Source organism: Pezoporus occidentalis, unplaced genomic scaffold (assembly GCF_034315485.1).
Source record: "Pezoporus occidentalis ecotype Australia unplaced genomic scaffold, CSIRO_AGI_Poc_V1 ctg93, whole genome shotgun sequence".
Classification (NCBI taxonomy): Eukaryota; Metazoa; Chordata; class Aves; order Psittaciformes; family Psittacidae; genus Pezoporus; species Pezoporus occidentalis.
The window spans coordinates 1,033,744-1,051,061 of NW_026916294.1; the positions used below are offsets into that span (position 1 = coordinate 1,033,744).

General features: G+C 39.4%; 1 protein-coding gene across 2 annotated transcripts in view; it reads right to left on the bottom strand.

The window, feature by feature from the left end:
- The window catches only part of GPATCH2 (G-patch domain containing 2), a 117,033-nt gene that overhangs the window by 68,042 nt on the left and 31,673 nt on the right, over positions 1-17,318 (bottom strand). The gene's annotated exons all lie outside the window — the stretch shown is intronic.

The following is a 17,318-nucleotide window of genomic DNA, read 5'->3' on the forward strand; positions in this document are numbered from 1 at the left end:
GAAGTAGTTTAACATTAGGTGCAAGAGAACAGCAGAGAGAGAAGCAGTAAGATTATTTGCATTGGTAACTCCTGTACACATAGTCTACAACCAAATGACTATTGCACAAGCAGCTGGCCAATGACAAACTGGACAAAAGAAATAATTACATTGCTATCAAAAAATAAACAGATAGAACTCTAACGTTTTACTCAAGAGCACTTACGGTAAAAACAGTCACTTTGCGAATTCATTATTATCACACATCATTAAGATTAAAAGCCCTGAAGCCCAATTTAAGATTTTAAGGTATTAAAAGAAGCCTCTAACCTTAGGCAGGATTTTCATATTGAAGCATTTTTTAGGTGTTGAAAACTCAAACTCAGGAAAACCCAAGAAGGGTCACATTTGAATGACTGCAACTTTGTATGAATTCACAGTGCAACTGGCTGGACCTTCTCTCAGTTAGGGGACATTACAAATACCTGTAACAGTGATTGAGAATAAAGGGCAAAACAGCAAGAACACATAAACAAGTAAATGCAGAAATATAAACTCAAACCAATCCACTAAATGTAACCTGACTCGCCTTATCTTTTTTAACTTATTGGAAAAGTTGCTCTACTTAATATTGACACAGAGATGTGTAAATCAATACATTTGGAACCAGCAATATATTTTAATTTAAAATTGTTCAAACTGCAACAGTAAATCCATGCACTTAGCACGTACAAATCAGAGAGGTTTGCTCACTGGGTGCTTTTGACAAGATAAGAGAACATGGTATGCAAAGGGGCTCAGAGGCAAGGAATAAAGTACAAGAAATAAATAAATTTTCAAGAAAGTTTATTTTATATATACATATATTTGTTAAAAAACAGAACATGCTGGAATGAACTCTATTACAATTGGTTTATCTAAGAAATCCACAAAACGACAGCATGGAAAAACTATCAAAACTCTCAGGGTTGGTCTGTTTTGCAATCTGCTCCACTTACTTGCTACTACCATAAAGTTCAGACCCAGGCAGTTTTCAGTAAAGTGAATGTAAGGAGAGAAGAGGGAGAAAGCGGCTCTGAAAGTCTCAAGTGTAAATAAAGAGTCATCATTTCTTTCTTACAGTCTAATACCGCCCCCACACATTCTCCCCATGGTATTTCAAAACTACCTTGCTGCTTTCCCAAGCACAGTCTTAGATGTACTATGTTTAATAAACTTTTAGCAAAATACACAAATCTAAAATCCATTATGTCAGTTCTGCATTTTAACATGGACTAAAGTATGCTATACAGAATTAAACAGTGGTAAATGCTCCATCCCTGGCAGTGTTCAAGGCCAGGGTGGAGAGAGCCTTTGCTGACATGGTCTAGGGTGAGGTGGCCCTGCCCGTGGCAGGGGTTGGAACTGGACGATCTTAAGGTCCTTTTCGACCCTAACTATTCTGTGATTCTAATATGGTAAAATTACCGTGTCTTTTTAAGTCAGCAAAATATACTTCTACCAAATTACAAAATAAAAACTTGTAGGAAATCACTAATAAAAAGAGATGAAGAAGGAATCTATTAACTGTGTATCGAAAGACTAATTATTTGAGAAGGAGCAGGAAAGCTGGGACAGCCTTAGAAGGATCTCCAGTTAAAGAAGTGTTAATTAATATATTCCATATTAGCTATTTGTGATTCTCATTCTGTGTTATCACTGAAGGGTAATTGTGATAAAGACAAACCATTCTTAAAAAATAAAAACACTCCGTAGAGATTATTCCAGCAATGAAACTATTAGTCTTAAATTTATGAAATTAGAATTGCCTATTTTAAAAACGATGTCACCTTAAATACACACCACCTCCACAGACTAAGTTTGCTTGTAAGTACAGTAAGAGAACATTAGAACCAAAAGCCTGTATTAAAACATTCAAACTGGATTCCAGCAACTGGGACCATATAAAGAACGAGAAAACATTCCTCACTTCTCCTCCTCTCCATTTCCTGTAAACACTGAGCAGGAACATGTTCCTTTCTAATAGCTAACCCCTATCTGAAGCTAAAAATCTAGATATATAAACTCAGAAACAGCTCCTGGAAAATGGCTGTGGACATAATAAAAGATATTTTAAGAATCAGCTCTAAACTCCACTGGAATGAGCAAACACAAATATACTATTGCAGTTATCAAGTCTCAGTTATTTCAGATTGCTGTAACTGCCTAGCAAGCTGAGCTGGTATCTTTTAACATGACAATGAGAAGTGTATTTAAGGTACCAGGACTGTTCTTTAAAAAGGTTTCTTGTAACATTTTAGGTTGAATACAAGATTTAATAACTAAGAAAGAACGTTTATCATATTCTTGCACTAAAAGCAAAAAATGCAATAAAATGTATGTTGAAAGCAATTGCACAGTCTCTTTGATTATCTGGGTTCTATCTTCAATCCCAGCTTTCTCTCTCAGGCTACACACCCAACCCACAACAAAGTTTTTGCTGCACTTTGTGTAGTGGAAAATATCTCACCTTTCCTGATGAGCTGCCAAGGATTTTTATCAGTCTTAAGAATTTTCTACTTTGAAAGGAAGAGGATTGTTGTACATTACTTCACCCTTGTAGATTCCTTCTGCTGGGATGACTATCTGGAATTTGTTTCTGGAAACCCAGAGCTCCCGATGTTCCTAAGTAGCTATGGTGCTGTATCTGGCACTGAAGCACCACTGTCAAGCAAAGTCTGTTGTTGGTATTCACCCTCTGCTGTTACTTTTATACATTGCTTTAATGTTACTTATACATTTACTTTGTTACTCATACAGTGCTTTAATGTCAATGTATAAGTAAGCATTAGGCTTACTGTGATAGATTCATTGAAATTACTACAAAAACCAGTGCAAACAACGCTGATAAGGAAGGAAATGATTGTAAAGAATACTGACAAAAAGACCCAAAGAGAAAATGCCATGAAAATGTCAAAGACAAGACATGAAGAGAAAGTGCCATGGGAATGAGAGTTCAAGAAAACAACACATGCGACAATACAGTGGGTGGCCTTCCTTCTGTTTCCTCTTCCAGACCTGCCTCTGCAGTGACACTAAGTAGTAGTCTGCGGCAGAAATGATGCAGGAGAGAAGGGGGGTCCTGGTTTATTTTTTTGGCTTAAACAAGCAAGATGTTTTAAGCTCATATGTGGACACCACAGAACTCTTAGCACTTATCAAATATATGAAGCTTAATGGTCTGGGGTCATGTAATGTGTGTCTCCATATAATGGATTACATGATAGGAAACAGAGCATGTTGGAGGCTGTTGCCAGCCAGCTGGTACTTCATGCAGTGCCTCTTCAAACACTCACCTCTGCTAAGATGCATATGACACAGATTTTCTGTTATTTCTGGAACTCTTACATCTAAACCAGGTAGAGAGAAGCACAACTAGCCAAGTCTTGACAATTCAGACAGAATGCCAGGGATGGGAAAAAAATCACAGCAAACACAGGTGATACTGGCACCACAGCACAAAGAATCAGACTCCCAGAAATGAAAGCCTCAAGCACTAAGATGTGACAAGACTGTTTTTCATCATTTTACAAGATAAATATTTCATTATTTTAACTGGGTTTAGTAAATCTAAATAATATTTAGAGAAACACTTTGCATTTGTTTGTGGCAACCAAGAATAGCATCTGAATAATACATCAGCAAGAACAACCTTTTCTTTACCCTACCCCCCATTTTAAAATTCCTCTATTTAATAAATATGCATCTTTCTGCTACATGCTCTACATCAAAGCTCTTCCCTTGCTCTTCTTAAAGCCCATGCACTATAAACCATATTCTGCGCCACCGATTTTAAATTTCATCTATAAATGTCATTTTACATATACTACAAATAACAATACATGCACCAGTTTGAATATTAAAGCTGTAATTCAATTTCAAGGTTCTTCTGACAGTATTCCAGTATTCCGTCCTTGTTTTCCAAGATGCTACCTGAATCCTTTGCAGTCAATTCACAAACTACCACAAATAGCTTAAAAGCAGATGTATTTCACCAAGAAAGTCACTAGGACTTACTGCATTCACACAGTACCAAGAAATTAGTCCTATAGTATAATAGAAATTAACAAAACCAAATCATTAAAATAATAAAGTTACATGATACCATGTTCATAATCCATACCCTGCACACATTCTTCACAACTTACTACCAATTTTCTTCTTGCATTACTATCGAATGGATAGGTGGGTATTATTAGCTATTGGACAGAGAGAGATGAAAAGCCATAGATGTGTAAATCCAGATTTACAGAGTGTAAAATCTACCCATGTCTCTGTTCCTTAGATTTTATTAGCTTTAATTAGCTCAGAGACACCTAAATTAACAGACAATACTGGTCTCAGACTGGATGAAACTGATTCAATTTAGCCTCTGTGAATCTGGATCGCAGTCTTAAAAGAGACTTTTTGCACTGTAAAGCATGAGATTGTATCAATATAATCACTGCTGGAAAACTAAATAACATACAATCACATGAAGTACAGTAAGCATATTTACTAAAACTAGAGAGTTTTCTGCACTGAAATGATAGATTTTTTTAAAAGCTAGCCAATGTACCTGGAAAATGATTTACTTTTTTAGGAAGGAAACTGGTGCCACGGAAGTAATTGGCATTGCTTTCTTAAGGTATAATTAATATGTAATGTACATAGCTTACTAATACAGGCATTACCCAGGCACAAAAGAGGTTTTTTAACAGTGATGCACTCTGCTTTCAGTTCTAGTTTTAACTTCCCCAAGGCATTTTATCGAAGCAAAATAGTTTATGTAAGTAACTTTAGAAATAGACAAATAAAAAACCTGGAAAACCCAGCACACCCTAAGCAGAAAAGCCACTAGCCCTAAAAACAGACAGGCAAGTTTATCCTGGGACTGTAATACTTAGTAAATATACACACATATATACTACTATATCCCTTGTGCTAACCCAAAGCTTGTGCAACTTTTGACCTCCTAGCACTCCCTCACTAGCTTTTAAGCCCATTAGCAAATTTCAGCTGGCTCTAAAAGGAGAGATGTCTTAAAAATAAGTTTGCATTTGTGCACCTAATGGACAGAGACACCCAAACCTCGCTAGAGGGAAACATCAGTACAAGCTCAGCTGGCTCACGTGTGAAGCCTGGAACAATGCGTATCATACGCTGCCCCGTTTCAAACTGGCAGTTAGGAGTTATGAGGATTCTATGCATGTATGCAAGTCTAAAGAGATATGAAAAGGGAGCTGTGAGTTTCATTGGGAATAGAGCAAAAAGAAACCCCGAAGCCAGGGGAAAAAGGGAACTAAGGTTTGTGTAGCCAAAAGATTTTGTTAAGTGGCAGCAGAAAGTCTTTCAGAAACTAGAGTTTTGTGATGGTCAAGAAGAACTTTGCTAACTGCATTTTATACATGGTCAGCATGTAAGCAGGCATTTTGCTAATCCTTCAACCTGTTGAAAATTGGTGTTCAGAGCCTGCTATGTGAAGTCTAACACAGTGAACACATGCACTTCACTTTCTGAAAGTCCTAAAAGCAGCATCTATTCTTCTAGCCCCCAAAACAGCCAGTGCTTCGCAATATAAGCAGAAATACGCATGGAATTCAGAGACATCCACAGCCAGAAAAGCAAACCAATGGATTAACACCTGGAAAGAACACCTCTTAGCAAGACAAAGACACAGAAAGATCACAAGCAAAGGAAAGATGTAATTCATACTTAAGTCAACTTGCTTCACTTCAGAGAGGCTGCACGCACTAAAACAAAGCACACAGCAAAACACTGCTGCTATTTCAAAGGGGTTCTCCCCAGTCTCAACCTTCCACAAGCTACCATCCTACTGCACATGACAAAAACCTATGGCAATTCCTGCTGATAGAAAGTTGCCTATCTAACCTCATTTGTTTGACAGCTTTCAAATCACCCACTGCAACACAGCAGGTGAGGCCCTGCCAAACTCTCAGCTTTAACTGGCACTGAGAGAATTAACGAAGATTCCAGTTCTGGATTATCACTTTTGAGAGAGAAGACTTAAAGAGCCTGGGGTTTGCCAGCCTTCTCCAAATTGTTCTTCAGAGACAAGTACAGTTCTGGTGTCCTCAACATAAGAAAGACACGGAGCTATTGGAGTAAGTCCAGAGGAGGCCACGAGGATGATCAGGGGCTGTATCACCTCCCATATGAACACAAGCTGAGAAAGTTGGGGCAGTTCAGCCTGGAGAAGAGAAGGCTGTATGGAGACCTCAGAGCAGCCTTCCAGTATCTGAAGGGGGTTACAAGGATGCTGGGGAGGGACTCTTCATCAGGGACTGCAGTGATAGGACAAGGGGCAATGGGTTCAAACTGAAGCAGGGGAAGTTCAGGTTAGATAAAAGAAGTTCTTCACTGTAAGGGCGATGAGGCACTGCAATAGGCTGCCCAGAGAAGCGGTGAACGCTCCACCCCTGGCAGTGCTCGAAGCCAGGTTGGACAGAACCTTGGGTGACCTGGTCCAGTGTGAGGCACCTCTGCCCATGGCAGGCGGTTGGAACTGGATGATCTTAAGGTCCCTCCCAACCCAAACCATTCTATGATTCTAAGTTCTGGAGTGCACAGGTGCCACAGTGATGATACTAAACAAAAAAGGATTTACACAAAGCATACAGCTATATAAACTGTAAGAATGATGTACAAAACATAGGCAAGAACCAGCAGCTCCTTTAAAACAGTCAGATGTGTGTTAAGGAAAGCACACAAAGCTTTAAAAAGTGTGCTCTGAGAGAATTTGTGCCAGGCATTTTGCCAGAGGATAGATCATTAATGGTTTCAATGATCTCCCCTTGGAGAGGGGGGCTGCCAAGACAAATCCTCTTACTTATACTAGAAAGGTTAAGTGAGGTCAAAAAGTCCCATCTCTCCCCAGCTGTGGGCAATTCACCAGTTTGATAATTCTGATAAAGAAATAAATGAATGCTTTAGGTGTTTACATTTAATTAATCTGATGCCAGCAGAGTTTCTAATAGCTGGTATTATACTTGGGTTTGTGTCTGCTTTGATTAGTTCTCCTAACAGCCAACCAGCTCTGTCACCCTACTGGAATAATCTATTTTGCACAAGTCAAGGCCATTTGAGACCTCTGGGCTATGTATATGCTGACAGCACGGCTGGCCACTTTCAGCTCCTCCAGCAAGGCAGTAAAAATAAAGGAGACACCACGTGTGCCTGCATCTCCAGGCAGTTTTCTGTCTCCCTTTAGGTCAAGGTAGGCACAAGAGCCCATTTATATTCTTCTGAAGGTGTAAAAAATAGTTGTGTAACACCACTCTGAGAGCCACAAACATCAGAGTGGACAATACCTCAAGTATATTATTTTGCCTCCAAAGCAAAGTGACTAAACATCCATCAGTTCCCTAAATGTTTCTTTGCACAGGAGGCAAGAATTAATCTCCTTTCAAGAGTAATACCTCTACAGTTGATCTTCATGGTAACAAAGGCACAACTGAGAATTGCATGGTATAGTAACATTGGGCATCCTATCAAAATAGTTAGCCACAGTGAGTACCAAGAGCTATTCATTCGAACACATTCTTTACAGTGCAATGTTCCCATTTTAATTATTTTGAGATTAAGCTTCTCTGCCTTACTAACTTCATGAAAGAGCTGGAGAAGAAACACATCCAAAAGAAATTCAGAAGTTTTGAACATGAGAAAACCACAACAACATTAACTGAAAGGTCACCATTTTCTGTCAAAGAAGCAGTAACAAGGAGTACATCAACAGTCTGCAGTAATCCTGGATAATTTTGGTAGGATTTTAGTGAAAGCTCACTTTGTAATTCACGTATTTTCTACTCTGATCCTCACTATAAGGTAACTGGCAGAGCAGAGGTACAACAGATGCAAGCTAACACAATACAGTAGTTTCATATCTATCAATCCAGTTTTAAAAGAACACTGAATAATTAAGGACCCACTTCTTCAAGATCCCACCAATACATCATGACGACTAAAAGCAGGTAACCACACTGAAGCTTTCTCATATTCATGAGGGATTTTGCATCGGCTGCACTCTAAGACTGCTCAGCCACTTTCACCACAACACCCAAAGCAGTAACTCCAATGAAATCAGGAAATCAGGTACAAACCTTCCTCCACAGAAAAAGCAGCAAAATAATCCCGCTGACCAAAACCTTGAGAAAACACCCAAGCAGAGAACCTTTTAGAAAGCAGCATTCCCCACCTTATAACTTTTAAAAGAGAAAGACTATAACAGAACATCTGGACAACCACTGGTGTTTTTTACTAATGGGTTATATTGAGTCTGCTTATCTTTCCTCATCTTGTGTTGCTTTACTGTACAAACATTTCAACTCTTTTTTTGGTAGAAACTGTGCTCACTGTAGGACAAGTCTGATTTTGATGAAAAGTCATTTGCACTGAAAAGATAGGGAATTGTCTTCTATGCCACATTGACACTTTCTGAAATATAAAGAAACTTTGCAAACAGTAAAGTCTGAGAAAGGATAGTATTTAGAAAAGTATATTTTGGAGTTAGAAAGATTTTACATAAAGCTAAAATGATCAAGCTTTTCCAATATGACAATTACTACTTTGAGTTAACTTACAGCCTGCATCAATTTAGTTCATTAAATACTCATTGTAGCACTATACTTGCTGATGTTTTGCTAGCTTCTTTCCTCTCATGTGCTTCTTCCAAGCACAGAAGAAAATGGCAAAAATAGAGTTACTTTTCCTATAGATCATGCATCCCAAGGCTACTGGTTGCAAATGCTGCTTGCAAAGGTAATGTCTTCCTGGATCTTGCCAATTATTACTACTACTTACATGATTTCCACTACCCAAAGGCAGAGACAAATACATATTTAAAGCAGTTAAGACAGACAGCATATTTGTAACAATTTGCTAAAGGCCAAAATGAACATACTTCCTCTAATTCTACGGTAGCTTACTCTGCCTTCCTCACATAGGTTGTAGGACTACAGAGTACACACCTTAGAATAAGAGTCCCAAAAGAACTCCAGACAGATTTACATAGCTGCTGGAAACTGTGCTTTTTTCAAGTGCTTTTGTCTATTTTTGTAACAGACACTATTACAATTGGAAATAGAGTAGTACTGGGTAGTACTGATTTTAACATTTTGAAGAGCAAATCTTTACACCCAACTTACTCTTGAGGAAAATTCTCATTTTCTAAATCCATGCATTACAATACATGTGCCCCTTTAGTACTCTGAGTATTAGATTTGTGTTTGTATGCAATTACAGTCAGGCTTAACAAATGTGTAACATAATCATACTTCCATATAAAAATAATAACTTGAGAGACATCAACATATTGACACTATTTTTAGATGAGCAGGTTAGACCTGTAATTAAAGCCTGATCTTTGCCTAAGAAAACATCTGTTTTCTTCACTGTGTAATTAGTAAAATTAATGAATTCCAATCTATCCACACAAATGATTCTTTTAACTCTGAAATCAATCACTTTAAAACCCAAGATGCTTTCAGCTACACAAATTTGCCAATAAGTGATACTGTAGATCAAGTTCAAATTATGAATGTAATTTTCTGCAGAGGTCTATTTAAAGAATTTTCTAGCCCTATTTCACTGACGTTGACATTTATATTACAAACAAAACAGATTTGTGCATTAAGAAAGTGCAATGGTTACATACAAGATTAAGCTGCTCACACAGAATTCTTGTCAGAAAACTGACTAAAAGATCACATTGTTTAATTAATCAGAACAGAAATTATGCTTACTGGGAAACTATCCCTCTCTGACACATTATATACAGAGCAGGAAACTGCTGAACAGTGAACACAATTTCCCAATGCAGATTAAAAGATCGATGAAAATTTATCTTAAAATATTTTCTCCTTATAAAAGTGTTACTTCTAAATAAGTGAAGTGGCAGATGATCACACTTCAAGAGGTCAGCACTGAATAATCACAGCCACAACAAATAATGGGAAACATACTGTATGCTTTAGTGAACTCAGGCACTATCCTTGTCTTGCTGCTATAAAGAGGCAATAAAAGGAGGTTTCTATCATACCCTGTATGATTCTAATCCAAAAGGGCAATTCTGATTGTCTGTACTAAAAATGTTTGGACAAAACCTCTGTATATGTTCATTTGCTGTACCTGTTTAAATCTTCCCCTTTGAATCAGGGAGGTGCGAAGGAGAAAACTAGCTAAAAATCTCCTAAGTACTTGTTTTATGAATCTGGCCCTCAGTTAGGAAGTTGCAGTGAAAAGTCTTTTAATCACCTTCTGATCAGAATTTACTGGATTGTATCTAAGTTCAAGGGTATTAAAATGTGCAAAGGAGACTATGCAAAAATGGCTGGGTTATAGATTTTAACTTCCTAACTAGAAAATTGACTGAAAATAGATTTTCTAATTTACAATGAATCAAAAGAGAAAACACTAGACCATAGCAAAAGTGGCACAAATGTATCAAAAAGCAAATGAATAAACATTTGAAAAGATTTATTAGTAGAAATTGTAATAAATTTTGGAAAGATGAATCGATTTTAGTTAAAAGGTATAACTGACAATTTATTGGGCGGGAAGATGCATTATTTTCCAATTGTTATCCACCTACAGTAAAACTGATTTGTGTCCTATTGTATTTTATGGAAAAGGAGAGAGCAACTTTCAGTGATCTAGATTAAATGTATTAATCATAACCAGGCACTGTGAACTATATATCTACTATTAAAGAAGATTTTTGACATTTAATTCTGTAGTAATATTTTGGCTCTGTACCACTCTTCCTAAATCCAATTCCTGCTACAGTTGGCAGATTTCTCCCTTTTAATTTTATGGGCCTTAAAGTAGCATTTAACCACCCATGCGGTAAATAATGCAAGATTAGAAATATTTAGTGTTTTGTTTCCCTTTGAAGAGTATTAATCCATCAAGCCCAAAATATTTTTAAAACATTTTCCACATTCTAGCAATATTTAATGTAATATTCAGTAAAACACCCTATGTAAATGATGTTGTTTTCCCGAAACAAAAATCACATTAAACCCTAAGCAAAACACACACGTACATCACTGATAGAAGGGAATTTATTTTATAAAGAGATCAGCTGTGTACAAAGAAAACTTGAATAAATCCTTCAGAGTTTTTAAAATTTATGTATATGTGACAATTACATAGTTTATTCCCAATAACCTGAGACAAGTTTCTGTTCTCCTGAACAACGGGTAGCCATATATTTTTCAGTATTTATCATAGAACCATAGAATGGTTTGGGTTGGAAGGGACCTTAAAACTCGTCCAGTTCCAACCCCCTCTCATGGACCGGGACACCTTCCACCTGACCAGGTTGCTTCAAGCCCTGTCCAACCTGGCCTTGAATACTGCCAGGGATGGAGCAGCCACAGCTTCTCTGGGCACCCTGCGCCAGCTCATCAGCACTCTCACAGGGAAGAACTGCTTCCTAATGTCTAATCTAACTCTCCCTTTTTTCAGTTTAAAACCATTTCTCCTTGTCCAGTCACTACACACCCTTGTAAAAAACCCCTCTCCAGATTTCTTACAGTACCCCTTAAGGTATTGAAAGGTTGTTATAAGGTCTCCCTAGCACCTTCTCTTCTCCAGGCTGAACAAGCCCAACTCTCTCAGCCTATCTCCATAGCAGCAGTGCTCCAGCCTCCTGAACATCTCCATGTCTTCCCTCTGCACTCACTCAAGCAGGTCCCTCTTGTTTTGTTGCCCCTAAGCTGCATGCAAAACTGGGCAGTGTCTCAGGAGAACAGAATAGAGGCGGAGAGTCGCCCCCCTTGACCTGCTGCTCACACTCTTTTTGGTGCAGCCCAGTATACAGTTGGTTTTCTCGGCTGCAAGCACACACTGAAGCTGGCTCATGTTGAGCTTCTCATCAATCAATAGCCTCGAGTCCTTCTCCGCAGGTCTGCTCTCACCCATTCTCCACCCAGCCTGTATTCCTGCCTGTGATTGCCCTGACCCAGGTGTAAAACCTTGTACTTGGCTTTACCCGACTCCATGAGGTTAGCACTCGCTACCACTCAAGCCTGTCCCAGGTCCATCTGTATGGCATCCCTTTCCTCCAGTGTGTGAACCATACCACACAGCTTGGTGAAATCGGCAAACTCGCTGAGGGTGCATCAAGCCCACTGTCCATGTCACCAGCAAAGATGCTGAACAGCACCAATGTGAACATGCCCAACTTAACACTGAAATGCTAGCTGTTATTTGCCCACAAAAAAAACCCAACCCTGGATTTTATGCAGTCATTTCCTGTCTTTCATTTAAAGTGCTATATTTTACTGCATCTGAAAGGTGCCTTACGGTACCTTCAAACAGGTAATGTTCTTAAAATTATTCTAGGTACTTAGAAGTTGCCTTAGACCTACATCAATGATTAGATGGTGCTTAAAAACACCAACAAAAGAGTGAAATGCTAATCACCATAAGCATGTTTTCCTTTTCAAAGCCTAACAACATGACATAAACCAGGAAAAAAGCATTTCTTTTCCTCCAGTGTGACTATGGTCTATAAAGAATAAAAATGCAATCCAGTAAACCTACTGTATCTATCTGATTAGGTCTTTCTAAAATAAGCCCTTTAGAACTAATGGAAGAGGTCAAAGAGAAAGGGGAAATGGTACATATTTTATGCAATGATTTTAAAGCGAATTTCACAAGTGTTTAATGAAAATACATGTATAGCAGGACAGTTTGACCATCAGCTAGCAGTGGGAAACTGACTGCCTAAATAGACAACTTTGAATTGAGGATAAGTTTCTTCCCTGACCTTTAAAACCATAATCTGATGGAGTGCTAAGTCAAGACTGGGAAACAAGAAAGTTATTCTCATACTTTTTCACAGTATCACAGTATCACAGTATGCTAGAGATTGGAAGGGACCTCAAAAGATCATCTAGTCCAATCCCCCTGCCGGAGCAGGAACACCTAGATAATGTTACACAGGAATGTGTCCAGGAGGGCTTTGAATGTCTCCAGGGAAGGAGACTCCACAACCTCCCTGGGCAGCCTGTTCCAGTGTTCCGTCACCCTCACTGAGAAGAAGTTCCTTCTCAAGTTTAAGTGGAACCTCTTGTGTTCCAGTTTGCACCCATTACCCCTTGTCCTATCATTGTTTGCCACTGAGTAGAGCCTGGCTCCATCCTCGTGACATTCCCCCTTTATATATTTATAGACACTAATAAGGTCACCCCTCAGTCTCCTCTTCTCCAAACTATAGAGACCCAATTTTTGAATGGAGGTTTCAAAAATCCTCTGTCAAATGAGGGACTACCTAAAGTTCACAGTGAGAAAAGTTAAACCAAACCACAACAAAATCATCTCATCAGAAGCAAGGAAGTGTTTGCTGAATCAAGCTGCTAGGGGCTTAACGGAACAGATTCTGAGCAGTTATCACAAGTGTTACACTGAAAGGGTTCACGTGATCAGTTCTAGTGGTGTGCTTCATTTGGAAAAGAAACCAAAAAATCAGGTGCTGTGGCCTAACTGAAGGGACAGTGATTAAAAGGCAAGGATCAAGTCTCTTGAACCACTCCAGTTTGAAGCACTGATGTTAACAAAACCTATTCTTGTCCTCTTTATCCCAATATATACAAAGCAAAGGTAACTGTACTTTTGATAAGATCAAACCAAAATTATATGTATGGCTTTCCACCACATCAAGAGACCACTAAACAGAGGAGCTTTGAGTTTTCTGTGACTTGCCCTCACAACTCACAGCATTATTAACTTACTGATTAGCTTCAGGAAATAGCCTTTCCATTGTAGGTATGCCTACTACCTAATAATAATATATAGATTATTACATATATGTGATATATATTATTATTATGCTGAAGAGGGACTCTTTATCAGGGACTGTAGCGAGAGGACAAGGGGAAATGGGTTCAAACTGAAGCAGGGGAAGTTCAGGTTAGATATAAGGAAGTTCTTTACTGTGAGGGTGGTGAGGCACTGGAACAGGGTACCCAGAGAAGTCGTGAATGCTCCATCCCTGGCAGTGTTCAAGGCCAGGTTGGACAGAGCCCTGGGTGACATGGTTTAGTGTGAGCTGTCCCTGCCCGTGGGAGTGGGTTGGAACTGGATGATCTTAAGGTCCTTTCCAACACAAACCATTCTATGAGTTTGTTATTAACATTAGCATTGCAGTCTCTGCTATTGGATAAACATGTTTAAGAAAGTATTATTCACTTCTCCAACTCATTCAACTTGAAGATCTCTCAGAAACACATTAAACAAAGCCTATGGTTCTGTAAGGAAAAAGGTCTCTTCTGCATTCTGTTATTTGTTTCTTTGCTGTAAATTCCACGTGATAACTATCAGAAGAGGCAGCCTCTGACAAGTTGTGAGTACTTCCTTCCCTCCTCAAAACTAGGCTCTTGTCCTGGGTTCAGCACTAGCAGTCATTTTTCTCCTTCTTAGTAACTGCTGCAGTGCTGTGTTTTTGACTTTCAGCCTGGGAACAGCACTGGTAACACCGAGTTTTTAGTTGCTGCTCAGTGATGTTTATTCTGACCAAGGACTTTCTGAGTCTCATGCTCTGCCAGGCAGGAGAGGAAGTCGAGAGGAAGCAGAGACAGGACACCTGATCCAAACTAGCTAAAGGGGTATTCCATACCACAGCATGTCATGCCCAGTATCTAAACTGGAGGCAGTTACCTGGAAACGCTAGATCGCTGCTTGGGTCAGGCTGGGTATCGGTTGGCAGGTGGTGAGCAGTTGTATTCTCTCCCTCTGGTTTTTGCCTTATCGTAATTATTATTGGTGGTAGCAGTAATGGTTTGTGTTATACTTTAGTTACTGGACTGCTCTTATCTCAACCTGTGGGAATTACATTCTTTCAGTTCTCCCCATTCCTCTTGGCAGCTGGGGTAGGAACAGGGGGAGTGAGTGAGCAGCTGCATGGTTCTGAGTTGCCGGCTGGACCTAAACCACAACAGTTCTTTTTAAACCAGGGGATTTACACCACCCACCGACCACTACCCAGCCTGACCCAAGCAGTGATCTAGCCCTTGCAGGTAACTGCCTCCAGTTTATATACTGGGCATGATGTGCTGTGGTATGGAATACCCCTTTGGCTAATTTGGGTCAGGTGTCCTGTCTCTGCTTTCTCTCCACTTTCCCTCCTACCTGGCAGAGCATGAGACTCAGAAAGTCCTTAGGGTCAGAGTAAACATTACTTAACAACTACTAAAAACATTGGTGCTGTCAGCGCTGTTCCCAGGCTGAAAGTCAAAAACACAGCACTGCACCAGTTACTCAGAAGGAGAAAAATGACTGCTACTGCTGAACCCAGGACAATTCTCAATATGCACATTTGATTTTCTTATTTCAAGAAACAAAATGGTAGCAAGCAACTCGTTTTCCAGCTAAGTCACAGGAAAGTTAGGCTACAGCTGCACCATGGTCTACTCCACTTCTCTATGGTTGTTTTCAACAGGTTGTAGAAGGCTGTCTTTACATTTGACTAACGAAAGTCACAGGAATCAAACAGAATGGCAGAGAAATACCTCTTCATTCCCATATGAAAAAAGCATCAGAATAATTTTCTTGGGCAGCTCAATTTCAACACATTGCATCCTATGTGATTGTTACTTTATTTTGTGTGCTGTATTTTGAAGTTAGTTGATATATGCATCTCTACAACAAATTCCTGGAGAGAAGACTAAAGATCCTGTTTAATTCTGTTTTTACAGCTGCCCCTTACTCCGCGTACAAGCCATATGAACTCAAACTCTATATATTAAAAAACCCCAGCATTTTAAGTTGTAGTTTGCATTTTGCTTTTGTTATAAATCAAAGGTGATTAAAACATTTTAATTACCTGTCTTTGCCTTATAGCAATGATTTGAAAGATAAACTGCTAAATGATACTGATCCCCTTTCAGAGAAGAATTTTTTACAGCATGTACTACATAAAGTAAAGCTAGAACAAAGCTAGCAAGCAAAAATGAATGCATCCAAATTGCATATCTCAGAACAAACCTAGAAGGTTACTTAGGCTTAAACTAAATGTTTAGATAGGCAGAGTACTTCTATTAGATATCTAAAGTGCCCCTGTTTTCCCTATACATGGCCACCATATAAAAAAGCAATTGAAAAAAACCCCGGGGGACTGTTTTCAAGTTCTTGTGTCTATCAGTAGCCCTCATTGTCCTATGCCTACTATGTTAGGCAAAAAGACAGTTTCCTATGGAGTGGAAAATCTACTCATGTGAATGAGTTGTTATGGTTTGAATTAGCAACTTTTAACAGGATAATAAATAAATAACTAACAGGAGTTGTATCTGATCTTGTGCTTGCTTTCGGTTCAAAAATGCTAAACAATGTGTTAGCTGAAATCACTGTGTCCTGGGTTCAGCAGTAGCAGTCATTTTTCTCCTTCGTGGTAGCTGGTGCAGTGCTGTGTTTTGACTTCCAGCCTGGGAACAGTGCTAGTGATACCGATATTTTCGGTTGTTGCTAAGCGATGTTTACCCTGACCAAGGACTTTGTGAGGCTCATGCTCTGCCAGGGAGGAGGGGAAGCCGGGAGGAAGCAGAAATGGGGTGCCTGACCCAGGCTAGCCAGGGAGGTATTCCATACCACAGCACGTCATGCCCGGGGTGGGGGGTAACTGGGAGTTACCCGGAAGGACAGGGGTTTCTGGGTCAGACTTGTTTCTTGGTGAGCGGTATTGTATTCTCTTCCCTTGTTATTTTCTCTTATCACTGTTGTCATTGGTGGTGATTTGTGTTGTACATTGGTTGCTGGACTGTTCTTGTCTCAACCCATGGGAGTTGCACTAGTTCGATCCTCCTCCCCATCCCTCACGGGAGAGGGGAAGGGGAGAGCCCCGGGGCGGCGGGGAGAGGGGGAAGCTCAATTGCTCTCAGCCCAGCACCACTCACTGGGAGTGAGTGAACAAGCTGTCTGGCTAGGGTATAAACCACGACACACTGTCATGATTTACTTGACATTTATGATGTTACTACAGCATAAATGAGATGCTGCTCATCAGCTAATGCACAGTATCTGTGCATGTGTTTCTTGCCTATTACACATATGATTTCCTGTCTATTCTAAGCATTAAGTGATCAACTCCCTCTCAAAGTCAATAGAAGGAAATACAACTCCTAACTTGACTCTGGATACAAGATGCTGCTGTTTGACCATTAAGTCTTCAATATGCTGCTACTGAGGCAGTAAGGAAGAAATGCAACCAAGTGAAATTTTTGCAGAAGAGATACTAAACCCATTGCTTTTAAAGACAAATTCTTTCCATTAGAATTGCACTAAACCAAAAGACATCAAAAAAA